Genomic DNA, 15,160 nt, shown 5'->3' on the forward strand with positions numbered 1-15,160 from the left:
TCTGATACAACCATCTGCATCCGTTATGAACGGATCCGGTTCTATTATCTTTAAAATAGCAAGGACGGATCCATCATGAACACTATTGAAAATCAATGGGGGACAGATCCGGTTTCAATTGTGTCAGAGAAAACAGATCGGTCCCCATTGATTAACATTGTGTGTCAAGACGGATCTGTCTTGCTTCGCAAGATCGAAAACCGCTGCTTGCAGCATTATTTTGTCCGCGATGAGGACGCAACCAAATGGAACGGAAAGCATTCTGATGAATTCCGTTTTGTTCAATTCAGTTTTGTCCCCATTGACAATGAATGGGGACAAAACAGAAGCATTTTCCCCTGCTATTGAGATCCTATGGCGAATCTCAAGAGGGGAAAAGGAAAGCTCAAGTATGAAAGCAGCCTAACACAAGTAACAGATCTGCAATGAGGCCTGCCCTAAAGGAAACCTGTCATCAACTTTATGCTGACCTTACTGAGGGCAGCATAAATTAGTGACAGAAATACTGATTAGTGATGAGCGGGAGGTGCCATATTCGATTTCGACGAAATTCGCGAATATTCGCTTGAATATTCGTCTCATATTCGTCAAAATCGAATATTCGTCATTATTCTAGTTATCGCGATTAATATGCGATTTAAATAATTGCGTATTGCGATTTTAACTTAAGGTAACTTTCCTATTGGTTTGATATCTAGAATTAGCGAAGATGACGAATATGACGAATGTATTCGACATATTCCTCAAAACGAAGATAACGAAGTATTCTCCATCTTCGTTTTAGCTCCATATTCGTCAACTTTGCTAATTCTAGCAATCAAATAGGAAAGTTGACTAGAGACAGCTACGTTTTTAATTCGCTATGCGATAATATTACTTAGCTTTTTTTTAAATAAATAAAATTATTATAATACTATATAATAATATACTATTATTTTTTAAAAAAAAGCAAAGTAATATAATTGCATAGCGAATTAAACACAGCTGTCTCTATAGTCAACTTTCCTATTTGATTGCTAGAATTAGCGAAGTTGACGAATATGGCGTTAAAACGCAGATGGAGAATACTTTGTTATCTTCATTTTGAGGAATATGACGAATACATTCGTCATTTTCGCTAATTCTACCAAGCCAACCATAGTAAAACAGGTCTAAGTTGAAATCGCAAAGCGATTACTTCAAGTTATAATAATCAAATTGCGATTTCAACTTAGAGCTGGGTTTCTAATGGGTCAGCTTGCTAGAATTAACAAAGTTAACGAATATGGAATATAGCAGTGCTAAAGTTGAAATTGCAATTCGATTAATATAACTTGAAGTAATCGCATTGCGATTTCAACGTAATTCTCACATCAGACAGTACATTCTAGTATGGAGGCGTTCCCATGGTGATGGGGACGCTCCATGAGCACGGAAGTCGGCAGAAGCGGCAACGGGCACTGACTGGAGCAGCCAGGAAGCCAGGAATCCTCAGGACAGGTAAGAACTACTTTTGGGAAGTGGGAAAGAAAAAAATATAACAATACAGGGAGTGCAGAATTATTAGGCAAGTTGTATTTTTGAGGATTAATTTTATTATTGAACAACAACCATATTCTCAATGAACCCAAACAACTCATTAATATCAAAGCTGAATATTTTTGGAAGTAGTTTTTAGTTTGTTTTTAGTTTTAGTTATTTTAGGGGGATATCTGTGTGTGCAGGTGACTATTACTGTGCATAATTATTAGACAACTTAACAAAAAACAAATATATACCCATTTCAATTATTTATTTTTACCAGTGAAACCAATATAACATCTCAACATTCACAAATATACATTTCTGACATTCAAAAACAAAACAAAAACAAATCAGTGACCAATATAGCCACCTTTCTTTGCAAGGACACTCAAAAGCCTGCCATCCATGGATTCTGTCAGTGTTTTGATCTGTTCACCATCAACATTGCGTGCAGCAGCAACCACAGCCTCCCAGACACTGTTCAGAGAGGTGTACTGTTTTCCCTCCTTGTAAATCTCACATTTGATGATGGACCACAGGTTCTCAATGGGGTTCAGATCAGATGAACAAGGAGGCCATGTCATTAGATTTTCTTCTTTTATACCCTTTCTTGCCAGCCACGCTGTGGAGTACTTGGACGCGTGTGATGGAGCATTGTCCTGCTCAAGACTGGAGCTCTCTGCCCTTTACCAATCCAGCCACGGGCCCATCCATCTGGCCCATCAAGACTCACTCTCATTTCATCAGTCCATAAAACCTTAGAAAAATCAGTCTTGAGATATTTCTTGGCCCAGTCTTGACGTTTCAGCTTGTGTGTCTTGTTCAGTGGTGGTCGTCTTTCAGCCTTTCTTACCTTGGCCGTGTCTCTGAGTATTGCACACCTTGTGCTTTTGGGCACTCCAGTGATGTTGCAGCTCTGAAATATGGCCAAACTGGTGGCAAGTGGCATCTTGGCAGCTGCACGCTTGACTTTTCTCAGTTCATGGGCAGTTATTTTGCGCCTTGGTTTTTCCACACTCTTCTTGCGACCCTGTTGACTATTTTGAATGAAACGCTTGATTGTTCGATGATCACGCTTCAGAAGCTTTGCAATTTTAAGAGTGCTGCATCCCTCTGCAAGATATCTCACTATTTTTGACTTTTCTGAGCCTGTCAAGTCCTTCTTTTGACCCATTTTGCCAAAGGAAAGGAAGTTGCCTAATAATTATACACACCTAATATAGGGTGTTGATGTCATTAGACCACACCCCTTCTCATTACAGAGATGCACATCACCTAATATGCTTAATTACAGAGATGCACATCACCTAAGATGCACATCACCTAATATGCTTAGTAAGACAACATGCATAAAGAGGATGATGTGGTCAAAATATTCATTTGCCTAATAATTCTGCACTCCCTGTAAAAAGAAAAAAATAATAAATGAATATTCGAAATAGCGAATTTATAGTGCTATATTCGAAATATTCGCGAATTAGCGAAGTGCCGATATTCGCAAAAAAACAAACGCTATTCGAATATTCGCGCTCAACACTAATACTGATTTCAGCGGTGTGTCACTCATGAGCTAAAAGTAAGTGGTTGCTGAGAACCAGCATCATAATCATTGCAGCCCAGGCCTTGAGAAGAGTCACATCTACCTGAGAAGAGTCATGGTTATTCATAATCTCCTGCTCTCACCCATCTGCTGATGATTGGCAGTTCTCTCCTAGAGCGAAAGGGAGAAAACTAGGTAGAAGACTGTCAGTCATCAGCAGGTGGGCAGGAGAGCAGGAATTCATGAATAACCAGGACTCTTCTCAGGTGGACATGACTCTTTCCCAGGTCCAGTCTGCAATGATTGTGATGTTGGTTTTCGGCAACCACTTACTTTTAACTTATAAATGACAGATTGCTGAAATCAACTTACCTGTCTCTACTGTAGTCTGCCATTAGTATGGGCAGCATAAAGTTGATGACAGGTTCCCTTTAAGTCCCTTTACACTGCCAGATAAAATTAATGATTGTTGGGAAAGAAAATTGCCTGCTTCTCAATGGAGGTGACCACTGCATTTACACGCACTAATGCCAATGCTCGTCCACATACATAATCATTGCTTGTGGCAGCAGATGCTGTTTAGACAGCAGAATCTGCTGCCCACAAATGATAATTTAGGTGACTGCACCAACGATTCCACTACTTAATGAACAAGCGTTTTGCTCGTTCATCAGGTAAATTATTGACACCTTTAAACAGTCAGATTAAAGATAATTTGTATGAAGGTTCGTTATCAATATAATCGGCCCGAATATCAGGCAGTGTAAATGGGAATTTAGTTCCTCTAGTCAGCCACACAACTATATAGACTTTTATTTGCCCCAAAGCCCAAATTGGATAACAATTTGTTTGATTTAAAACTCTAAATAATGTCGATACACAGACTTAAGCCTCATACAGACGTCCGTGGAACACTCGCCGTGAGATACCCGACTGGCATCGCAGGAGCGTACGGCATCATAGCAACCAATGCGCTCCTGCAATGCCAGTCCGGTATCTCACGGACTGTGTTCCACGGACGTCTGCATGAGGCTTTATAAAGGACTGACTGAAAAATGAATAATACAAACAAGCTCAATGGTAATTCATAGGCCATTTTTAATTAAATGCATCAAGCTATAGTAACAGGCATAAAAAACACTAGGTATAGCCTGACAAGTACTGTATGAAGAGATATCATACAGACTTTGCTGTGGCTTCTTCCAGGGATTTCATTATATGGAATTTGCTATCTTTTAACTGGTCTCATTACTGTGATTTAATAAAGGATATATGTTTTTGTGCGTAGCTACAACAAGTAGCAGCAGCAGCTAATAGTTTGCTGAACATTATATAACAATTTTTTCAGCCACCATGCCAACCTGAAGCACATAAGTAAAAGGACATATACTACCTGAACAATCACATCTTGTCCCAATGTACCTGGACTGTACATACATTGTGCCCTTACCCCATTGACTTCTGGGTCAACATATTGGATCAGTTACAGGAACTAGCCCAGTTTTAGATGAGTGGACTATGTTGTCTAGCTTCCATTGTACTGTCAGAGTATATTCAGCACAGCAATTTGCATCATCGCATCAAAACAGACATAATTGTCCTCCACAAGTGTGAAAATCATTACATTTGTGAAAATGAATCAGGCAAGGATCCCTGAGGATTTTCACACACCTCTGGATGATGCCAAAGAATAGATTTGCCTTTGATGACAATTGGGACTGGCTATTTATCACTAGCCCAATGATGCCACTGGTACTCTTTGCCTTTCCATCATTTCCCATACTGTACTGCTAAAGCTACATCTGCTACTACTACTATTCTCATGCCTATTCTGGCAGGTTCTATACTATACCCTCCTCCTCCTCCTCCTCCTCCTCTTCCTCCTCCTCCTCTTCCTCCTCCTCCCATGCCTATTCTGGCAGGTTCTATACTGTACTGTTTCTGCTGCACCTATTGCTTCCCCTGTTGCACTTATACTATCCCTACGCAGCCACACATCTCCTGTCTTGTGTAAGGGATCGTCTCTTTTCAGGGGGTCACACTCACAGATATCTTCGCAGACACGATTATAATGTCCAAACTCTTGCTTTATTTCAGACACTTTAGCAAAGCACAGGTTACGAAGTCACAGCTTCAACTTATCACGTGTGACATCCACACAAAATAACAAACCCTTGCCCGTCTAGGCTCTAACTAAACACATAAGCATATCCCTGACTCACCTAGAGAGCCCTGTTCACACATGGAACACAAATGCGGCTTTCCTCAGCCATTCAGTCCAGCAACCTCCAGGCTGTGACACTTCAATACCTTTTGGGGGATTGTGGCCCAGTAGTCCTCCCAACTCTGGCCTTGTGATCCTTGTTTCACAGGCGTCACCGTGTCCCCCAAAGTTCAGGCTATCGCCTAGCCTCGTGGCCCCTCAGCCCACCCGGCTGAGACCCCTCACACAGAGCCTCACCAGGACTCTGCTTCACCAAACACTCCAGGGTGAGGCACACCCAAGATCCAGTAGCAGGATTAAATAGGATCCCTGGATGAGCATGCCTCAAGTCCCGGACTGGAACCTGGGGGAACAACACCTCGATGTTCACATTGCCACACTTGTTTGTGAGGTACCATGTTGCACCACTCTTGATTTGTCTCCATACTGTACTGCTGCTGCTACTTCTACTACTGCTACTACTACCCCTACACAGTCACTCGTCTCCTGACTTGTATATCAGGTTCTGTACTGCTGTTGATGCATCCAATAAAAGAAGAGCTTTTGTATAAAAAAAAAAGAGTATCCTGCAAAAACAACCACAAACCAAGCCAAAGTCCACAATAAATATATAACGGATACAAACTATTTAAAGAAGCTAGGGTTGTTTTTTATGTAATTATTTGCGCTACTCACTTTGCATTACTCACTACTCACTGCATAACAATGATAATTTATTGTTTATTTGCTAACTGTTGTATTTCACTATGGAATTTCACGACTTTAACAATTCAAGCTGCTATTGCCAAGCTCTGGATTTATTGTATTACATTTTAAAAGTTTATGTTTGCACATGGTCATTCACTTACATTCTTAGATGTATTATTTTTCTTTACTATTATTTTTTTATTGGTTCCGCAGATTTTTTTCCCTTTTCTGTTTCAGCAATAAATAGCGGTGGAGACTTTCACCCCTTGTCAGTTTCAGTCGTCACTTTGCCCTTTGCTTTTAATATATTGGAAACATGATTTGTAACCTTACACATTTAGGATGATAGTGTCACACTGACAATTGCCTGTTATTGCAGTAGATGTATATTCATATACCTTGTCAGCATGTTAGGCAATACCACAGAAATATTTTTCCAAGCTGACATCCATGTCCTACTTTGCAATTATCTGAATAAAAAGCCTTTCAGATTCATTGATTTAAGCTAAAAATGCTGTATTTGTTTTTCCAATCAATATAGCTGATGCTGATTATTTTTTGGGGTGATCAGAACAATTTTCCAAAAATATGCTTTGCCAGCAAAGACAGCTTTGTGATAGGAGATTATGACATTGGCCAAGCACATTTTCATGATTTCACAGTTGTATAATTCTTATTATATCAATTATGTCTTATTACCATTTATTCTTATCAATGCTACTTGTAGCGATTAGCGTGTGGTAGTACAGTATTTCAATCATGCTTTCTCCACTTGGAATCAAAGCAATAAAGATCATACAGAACTAGTAAAATAGTTCTTAAAAATCGACTCTTAGGCCCCTTTCACACGGGCGAGTATTCCGCGCGGATGCGATGCGTGAGGTGAACACATTGCACCCGCACTGAATACCGACCCATTCATTTCTATGGGGCTGTTCACATGAGCGGTGATTTTCACGCATCACTTGTGCGTTGCGTGAAAATCGCAGCATGCTCTATATTTAGCGTTTTTCACGCAACGCAGGCCCCATAGAAGTGAATGGGGTTGCGTGAAAATCAAGCAAGTGCGGATGCGGTGCGATTTTCACGCACGGTTGCTAGGAGACGATCGGGATGGAGACCCGATCATTATTATTTTCCCTTATAACATGGTTATAAGGGAAAATAATAGCATTCTGAATACAGAATGCATAGTAAAATAGCGCTGGAGGGGTTAAAAAAATAAAATAAAAAATTAACTCACCTTAATCCACTTGCTGGCACTGCTGGCATCTCGTCTGTCTCCTTCTTTGCTGAACAGGACCTGTGGTGAGTATTCATTCCAGGACCTGTGGTGATGTCACTCCTGTCATCACATGATCCATCACATGACCCATCACCATGGTAAAAGATCATGTGATGGATCATGTGATGACCGGAGTGACGTCACCACAGGTCCTGGAATGAATGCTCACCACAGGTCCTGTTCAGCAAAGAAGGAGACAGACGAGAGGCCAGCAGCGCCAGCAAGTGGATTAAGGTGAGTTAATTTTTTATTTTATTTTTTTTAACCCCTCCAGCGCTATTTTACTATGCATTTTGTATTCAGAATGCTATTATTTTCCCTTATAACCATGTTATAAGGGAAAATAATACAATCTACAGAACACCGATTCCAAGCCCGAACTTCTGTGAAGAAGTTCGGGTTTGGGTACCAAACATGCACGATTTTTCTCACGCGAGTGCAAAACGCATTACAATGTTTTGCACTCGCGCGTTTTCCCGTAACGCACCTACACATTTTCCCACAACGCCCGTGTGAAAGAGGCCTTAATGATTCCCATAGGCCTTCTTGAAAAACAAATCCTCAGTCTTTTTTGCATTATATTTTTATGTCAGTGTTATCCAATACATTCTAGAACTGTAAGGCCCCTTGCAGACGAGCGTGAGCGGATTAGGTCTGGATGCGTTGCGTTCAGTCAAAACTGCGCGATTTCGCAAGCAAGTTCATTCAGTTTTGTCTGCGATCGCGTTCAGTTGTTCAGTCGCGTGGGTGCAATGTGATTTAATAAGTTTTGCACATGCGTGATAAAAAAACTTAACATCTCTAAGCACCCATCAGTGAAAAACCATCAGTGATTTTCACGCAGCCCCATTCACTTCTATGGGGCCAGCTTTGCGTGAAAATTTTCACGCAATGCACAAGTGATGTGAGAAAACCAACGCTCAAGTACACAGACCCATTGAAATGAAAATGGGTCCGTATTCAGTGCGGGCGCAATGCCTAAGGCCTCTTTCACACGAGCAAGTATTCCGCACGGTTGCAATGCGTGACGTTAATGCATTGCACCCGCACTGAATCCGCACCCATTCATTTCAATGGGGCTGTGTACATGAGCAGACAAAACTCACTGAACTTGCATGCAAGCATCCAGACCTAATCTGCAACGTTTGTCTGCAAGCGGCCTTAGGCTGGGTTCACACTTGAGCGTTTTACAGCGTGTTCAAACGCGCTGTAAAACGCTCAACACATGAAAACCAATGCTTCCCTATGGCCCTGGTTCTCACTTGAGCGTTTTACAGCGCTGAAAAATGCGCTGTAAAACGCCCTACGCTCAAACAAGTACTTGAGCTTCTTTGGGGCGTTTTGACGCGCGTTTGTGGCCATAGGACATTGCAGTCAATCACACAAACGCGCGTCAAACGCGCGTTTACTATTGCAAAAAACGCTCGTCAAAAACGCGCGTCAAAAACGCGCGTTAAACGCGCATATCAAAGACGCTCAGGTCTGAACCCAGCCTTAGGGTTACATAAATAAATCATAAATCAATATAGTGATGTGTGACCCCATCAGTGCTGGGAGGTCAGGCTGGAAGCTGCCGTATACTCAACCTGCGAGTCCAATGCATGGAACTCGCTAGTCTGAAAGTGGCCAAAGAGTCTGAGTAATTTAGACAGACTACTCTAATAATCAGGCTGAATGAGTATGTTAGTCACATGCAAGCCGCCAACTAAATACCAAAGAACCTTAACCCTTTCAGGACTCTGACATATTTCACCTTAAGGCCTAGTTCACATGAACGTGTGGCTTTGGCCTAGTTCACACAAACTTTTTTTTGCGAGTGTACGGGCCATTTTTTTGTGTTCCGTATACGGTCCGTATACGGAACCATTCATTTTAATGGTTCCGCATTAAAAACGGAATGTGTTCCGTGAGCATTCCATTTCCGTATTTCCGTTTTTCCGTTCCGTTGAAAGATAGAACATGTCCTATTATTGCCCGCAAATCACGTTCCGTGGCTCTATTCAAGTCGGAATGGAAAAACGGAACAGAAATGGAAACACAACGGAAACAAAAAACGGAACAACGGATCTGTGAAAAATGGACCGCAAAAAACTATAAAAGCCATACGTTCATGTGAACAAGGCCTTTTATAGTTTTTTGCGGTCCGTTTTTCACGGATCCGTTGTTCCATTTTTTGTTTCCGTTGTGTTTCCGTTTTTCCGTTCCATTTTTCCGTATGGCATATACAGTATACAGTAATTACATAGAAAAAATTGGGCTGGGCATAACATTTTCAATAGATGGTTCAGCAAAAACGGAACGAATACGGAAGACATAAGGATGCATTTCCGTATGTGTTCCGTTTTTTTTGCGGACCCATTGACTTGAATGGCGCCACGGAACGTGATTTGCGGGCAATAATAGGACATGTTCTATCTTTCAACGGAACGGAAAAACGGAAATACGGAAACGGAATGCTTACGGAACACATTCCGTTTTTAATGCGGAACCATTGAAATGAATGGTTCCGTATACGGACCGTATACGGAACACAAAAAAACGGCCCGTACACTCGCAAAAAAAAGTTTGTGTGAACTAGGCCTAAGGGCCAGGCCGTTTTTTGGAAATGTGACATGTGCCATTTTATATGGTAATATCTTTGGAACACTTTTACTTATCCAAGCCATTCTAGGATTGTTTTCTCGTGACACATTGTACTTCATGATAGTGGTAATTTTCAGTCAATAGTTTTCTTTTTTATTGAAAAAAAAATCCAAAATTCACAACTTTCCACATTTCAATGTTCTCTGCTTTTTAACCACCTCAGCCCCCAGTGCTTAAACACCCTGAAAGACCAGGCCACTTTTTACACTTCTGACCTACACTACTTTCACCATTTATTGCTCGGTCATGCAACTTACCACCCAAATGAATTTTACCTCCTTTTCTTCTCACTAATAGAGCTTTCATTTGGTGGTATTTCATTGCTGCTGACATTTTTACTTTTTTTGTTATTAATCGAAATTTAACGATTTTTTTGCAAAAAAATGACATTTTTCACTTTCAGTTGTAAAATTTTGCAAAAAAAACGACATCCATATATAAATTTTGCTCTAAATTTATTGTTCTACATGTCTTTGATAAAAAAAAATGTTTGGGTAAAAAAAAAATGGTTTGGATAAAAGTTATAGCGTTTACAAACTATGGTACAAAAATGTGAATTTCCGCTTTTTGAAGCAGCTCTGACTTTCTGAGCACCTGTCATGTTTCCTGAGGTTCTACAATGGCCAGACAGTACAAACACCCCACAAATGACCCCATTTCGGAAAGTACACACCCTAAGGTATTCGCTGATGGGCATAGTGAGTTCATAGAACTTTTTATTTTTTGTCACAAGTTAGCGGAAAATGATGATTTTTTTTTTTTTTTTTTTTTCTTACAAAGTCTCATATTCCACTAACTTGTGACAAAAAATAAAAACTTCCATGAACTCACTATGCCCATCACGAAATACCTTGGGGTCTCTTTTTTCCAAAATGGGGTCACTTGTGGGGTAGTTATACTGCCCTGGCATTCTAGGGGCCCAAATGTGTGGTAAGGAGTTTGAAATCAAATTCTGTAAAAACTGACCAGTGAAATCCGAAAGGTGCTCTTTGGAATGTGGGCCCCTTTGCCCACCTAGGCTGCAAAAAAGTGTCACACATCTGGTATCTCCGTATTCAGTAGAAGTTGGGGAATGTGTTTTGGGGTGTCATTTTACATATACCCATGCTGGGTGAGATAAATATCTTGGTCAAATGCCAACTTTGTATAAAAAAATGGGAAAAGTTGTCTTTTGCCAAGATATTTCTCTCACCCAGCATGGGTATATGTAAAAAGACACCCCAAAACACATTCCCCAACTTCTCCTGAATACGGGGATACCAGATGTGTGACACTTTTTTGCAGCCTAGGTGGGCAAAGGGGCCCATATTCCAAAGAGCACCTTTCGGATTTCACTCGTCATTTTTTACAGAATTTGATTTCAAACTCCTTACCACACATTTGGGCCCCTAGAATGCCAGGGCAGTATAACTACCCCACAAGTGACCCCATTTTGGAAATAAGAGACCCCAAGGTATTCGCTGATGGGCATAGTGAGTTCATGGAAGTTTTTATTTTTTGTCACAAGTTAGTGGAATATGAGACTTTGTATGAAAAAAAAAAAAAATCATCATTTTCCACTAACTTGTGACAAAAAATAAAAAATTCTAGGAACTCGCCATGCCCCTCACGGAATACCTTGGGGTGTCTTCTTTCCAAAATGGGGTCACTTGTGGGGTAGTTATACTGCCCTGGCATTTTCCAGGGGCCCTAATGTGTGGTAAGTAGGTAAATGACCAGTGAAATCCAAAAGGTGCTCTTCTGAATATGGGCCCCTTTGCCCACCTAGGCTGCAAAAAAGTGCCACACATGTGGTATCTCCGTACTCAGGAGAAGTTGGGGAATGTGTTTTGGGGTGTCTTTTTACATATACCCATGCTGGGTGAGAGAAATATCTTGGCAAAAGACAACTTTTCCCATTTTTTTATACAAAGTTGGCATTTGACTAAGATATTTATCTCACCCAGCATGGTTATATGTAAAATGACACCCCAAAACACATTCCCCACCTTCTCCTGAGTACGGAGATACCAGATGTGTGACACTTTTTTGCAGCCTAGGTGGGCAAAGGGGCCCATATTCCAAAGAGCACCTTTCGGATTTCACTCGTCATTTTTTACAGAATTTGATTTCAAACTCCTTACCACACATTTGGGCCCCTAAAATACCAGGGCATTATACCTACCCCACAAGTGACCCCATTTTGGAAAGAATAGACCCCAAGGTATTCGCTGATGGGCATAGTGAGTTCATGGAAGTTTTTATTTTTTGTCACAAGTTAGTGGAATATGAGACTTTGTATGAAAAAAAAAAAAAAAAAAAAAATCATCATTTTCCACTAACTTGTGACAAAAAATAAAAAATTCTAGGAACTCTCCATGCCCCTCACGAAATACCTTGGGGTGTCTTCTTTCCAAAATGGGGTCACTTGTGGGGTAGTTATACTGCCCTGGCATTTTCCAGGGGCCCTAATGTGTGGTAAGTAGGTAAATGACCAGTGAAATCCGAAAGGTGCTCTTTGGAATATGGGCCCCTTTGCCCACCTAGGCTGCAAAAAAGTGTCACACATCTGGTATCTCCGTACTCGGGAGAAGTTGGGGAATGTGTTTTGGGGTGTCTTTTTACATATACCCATGCTGGGTGAGAGAAATATCTTGGCAAAAGACAACTTTTCCCATTTTTTTATACAAAGTTGGCATTTGACCAAGATATTTATCTCACCCAGCATGGGTATATGTAAAATGACACCCCAAAACACATTCCCCAACTTCTCCTGAGTACGGCGATACCAGATGTGTGACACTTTTTTGCAGCCTAGATGCGCAAAGGGGCCCAAATTCCTTTTAGGAGGGCATTTTTAGACATTTGGATACCAGACTTCTTCTCACGCTTTGGGGCCCCTAGAATGCCAGGGCAGTATAAATACCCCACATGTGACCCCATTTTGGAAAGAAGACACCCCAAGGTATTCAATGAGGGGCATGGCGAGTTCATAGAATTTTTTTTTTTTTGGCACAAGTTAGCGGAAATTGATATTTTTTATTTTTTTCTCACAAAGTCTCCCGTTCCGCTAACTTGGGACAAAAATTTCAATCTTTCATGGACTCAATATGCCCCTCACGGAATACCTGGGGGTGTCTTCTTTCCGAAATGGGGTCACATGTGGGGTATTTATACTGCCCTGGCATTCTAGGGGCCCTAAAGCGTGAGAAGAAGTCTGGAATATAAATGAATAAAATTTTACGCATTTGGATTCCGTGAGGGGTATGGTGAGTTCATGTGAGATTTAATTTTTTGTCACAAGTTAGTGGAATATGAGACTTTGTAAGAAAAAAAAATAATAATTCCGCTAACTTGGGCCAAAAAAATGTCTGAATGGAGCCTTACAGGGGGGTGATCAATGACAGGGGGGTGATCAGGGAGTCTATATGGGGTGATCACCACAGTCATTGATCACCCCCCTGTAAGGCTCCATTCAGTTGTCCGTATGCGTTTTGCGGATCCGATCCATCTATCAGTGGATCCGTAAAAATCATGCGGACGTCTGAATGGAGCTTTACAGGGGGGTAATCAATGACAGGGGGGTTGATCAATGACAGGGGGTTGATCAATGACAGGGGGGTGATCAATGACAGGGGGGTGATCAATGACAGGGGGGTGATCAATGACAGGGGGGGTGATCAATGACAGGGGGGGTGATCAATGACAGGGGGGTGATCAATGACAGGGGGGTGATCAATGACAGGGGTGGTGATCAATGACAGGGGGGTGATCAATGACAGGGGGGTGATCAATGACAGGGGGGTGATCAGGGAGTCTATATGGGGTGATAACCACAGTCATTGATCATGCCCGTGTAAGGCTTCATTCAGACGTCCGTATGCGTTTTGCGGATCCGATCCATCTATCAGTGGATCCGTAAAAATCATGCGGACGTCTGAATGGAGCTTTACAGGGGGGTGATCAATGACAGGGGGGTAATCAATGACAGGGGGGTGATCAGGGAGTCTATATGGGGTGATCACCACAGTCATTGATCATGCCCCTGTAAGGCTTCATTCAGACGTCCGGATGCGTTTTGCGGATCCGATCCATCTATCAGTGGATCCGTAAAAATCATGCGGACGTCTGAATGGAGCTTTACAGGGGGGTAATCAATGACAGGGGGGTGATCAGGGAGTCTATATGGGGTGATAACCACAGTCATTGATCATGCCCCTGTAAGGCTTCATTCAGACGTCCGGATGCGTTTTGCGGATCCGATCCATCTATCAGTGGATCCGTAAAAATCATGCGGACGTCTGAATGGAGCTTTACAGGGGGGTAATCAATGACAGGGGGGTGATCAATGACAGGGGGGTGATCAGGGAGTCTATATGGGGTGATAACCACAGTCATTGATCATGCCCCTGTAAGGCTTCATTCAGACGTCCGGATGCGTTTTGCGGATCCGATCCATCTATCAGTGGATCCGTAAAAATCATGCGGACGTCTGAATGGAGCTTTACAGGGGGGTAATCAATGACAGGGGGGTGATCAATGACAGGGGGGTGATCAGGGAGTCTATATGGGGTGATAACCACAGTCATTGATCATGCCCCTGTAAGGCTTCATTCAGACGTCCGGATGCGTTTTGCGGATCCGATCCATCTATCAGTGGATCCGTAAAAATCATGCGGACGTCTGAATGGAGCTTTACAGGGGGGTAATCAATGACAGGGGGGTGATCAATGACAGGGGGGTGATCAGGGAGTCTATATGGGGTGATAACCACAGTCATTGATCATGCCCCTGTAAGGCTTCATTCAGACGTCCGGATGCGTTTTGCGGATCCGATCCATCTATCAGTGGATCCGTAAAAATCATGCGGACATCTGAATGGAGCTTTACAGGGGGTTGATCAATGACAGGGGGGTAATCAATGACAGGGGGGTGATCAGGGAGTCTATATGGGGTGATCAGGGAGTCTATATGGGGTGATCAGGGGCTAATAAGGGGTTAATAAGTGACGGGGGGGGGTGTAGTGTAGTGGTGCTTGGTGCTACTTTACTGAGCTACCTGTGTCCTCTGGTGGTCGATCCAAACAAAGGGGACCACCAGAGGACCAGGTAGCAGGTATATTAGACGCTGTTATCAAAACAGCGTCTAATATACCTGTTAGGGGTTAAAAAAAACACATCTCCAGCCTGCCAGCGAACGATCGCCGCTGGCAGGCTGGAGATCAACTCTCTTACCTTCCGTTCCTGTGAGCGCGCGCGCCTGTGTGCGCGCGTTCACAGGAAATCTCGCGTCTCGCGAG

This window comes from Bufo bufo, chromosome 3 (assembly GCF_905171765.1).
Source record: "Bufo bufo chromosome 3, aBufBuf1.1, whole genome shotgun sequence".
In the NCBI taxonomy this organism is placed as follows: domain Eukaryota; kingdom Metazoa; phylum Chordata; class Amphibia; order Anura; family Bufonidae; genus Bufo; species Bufo bufo.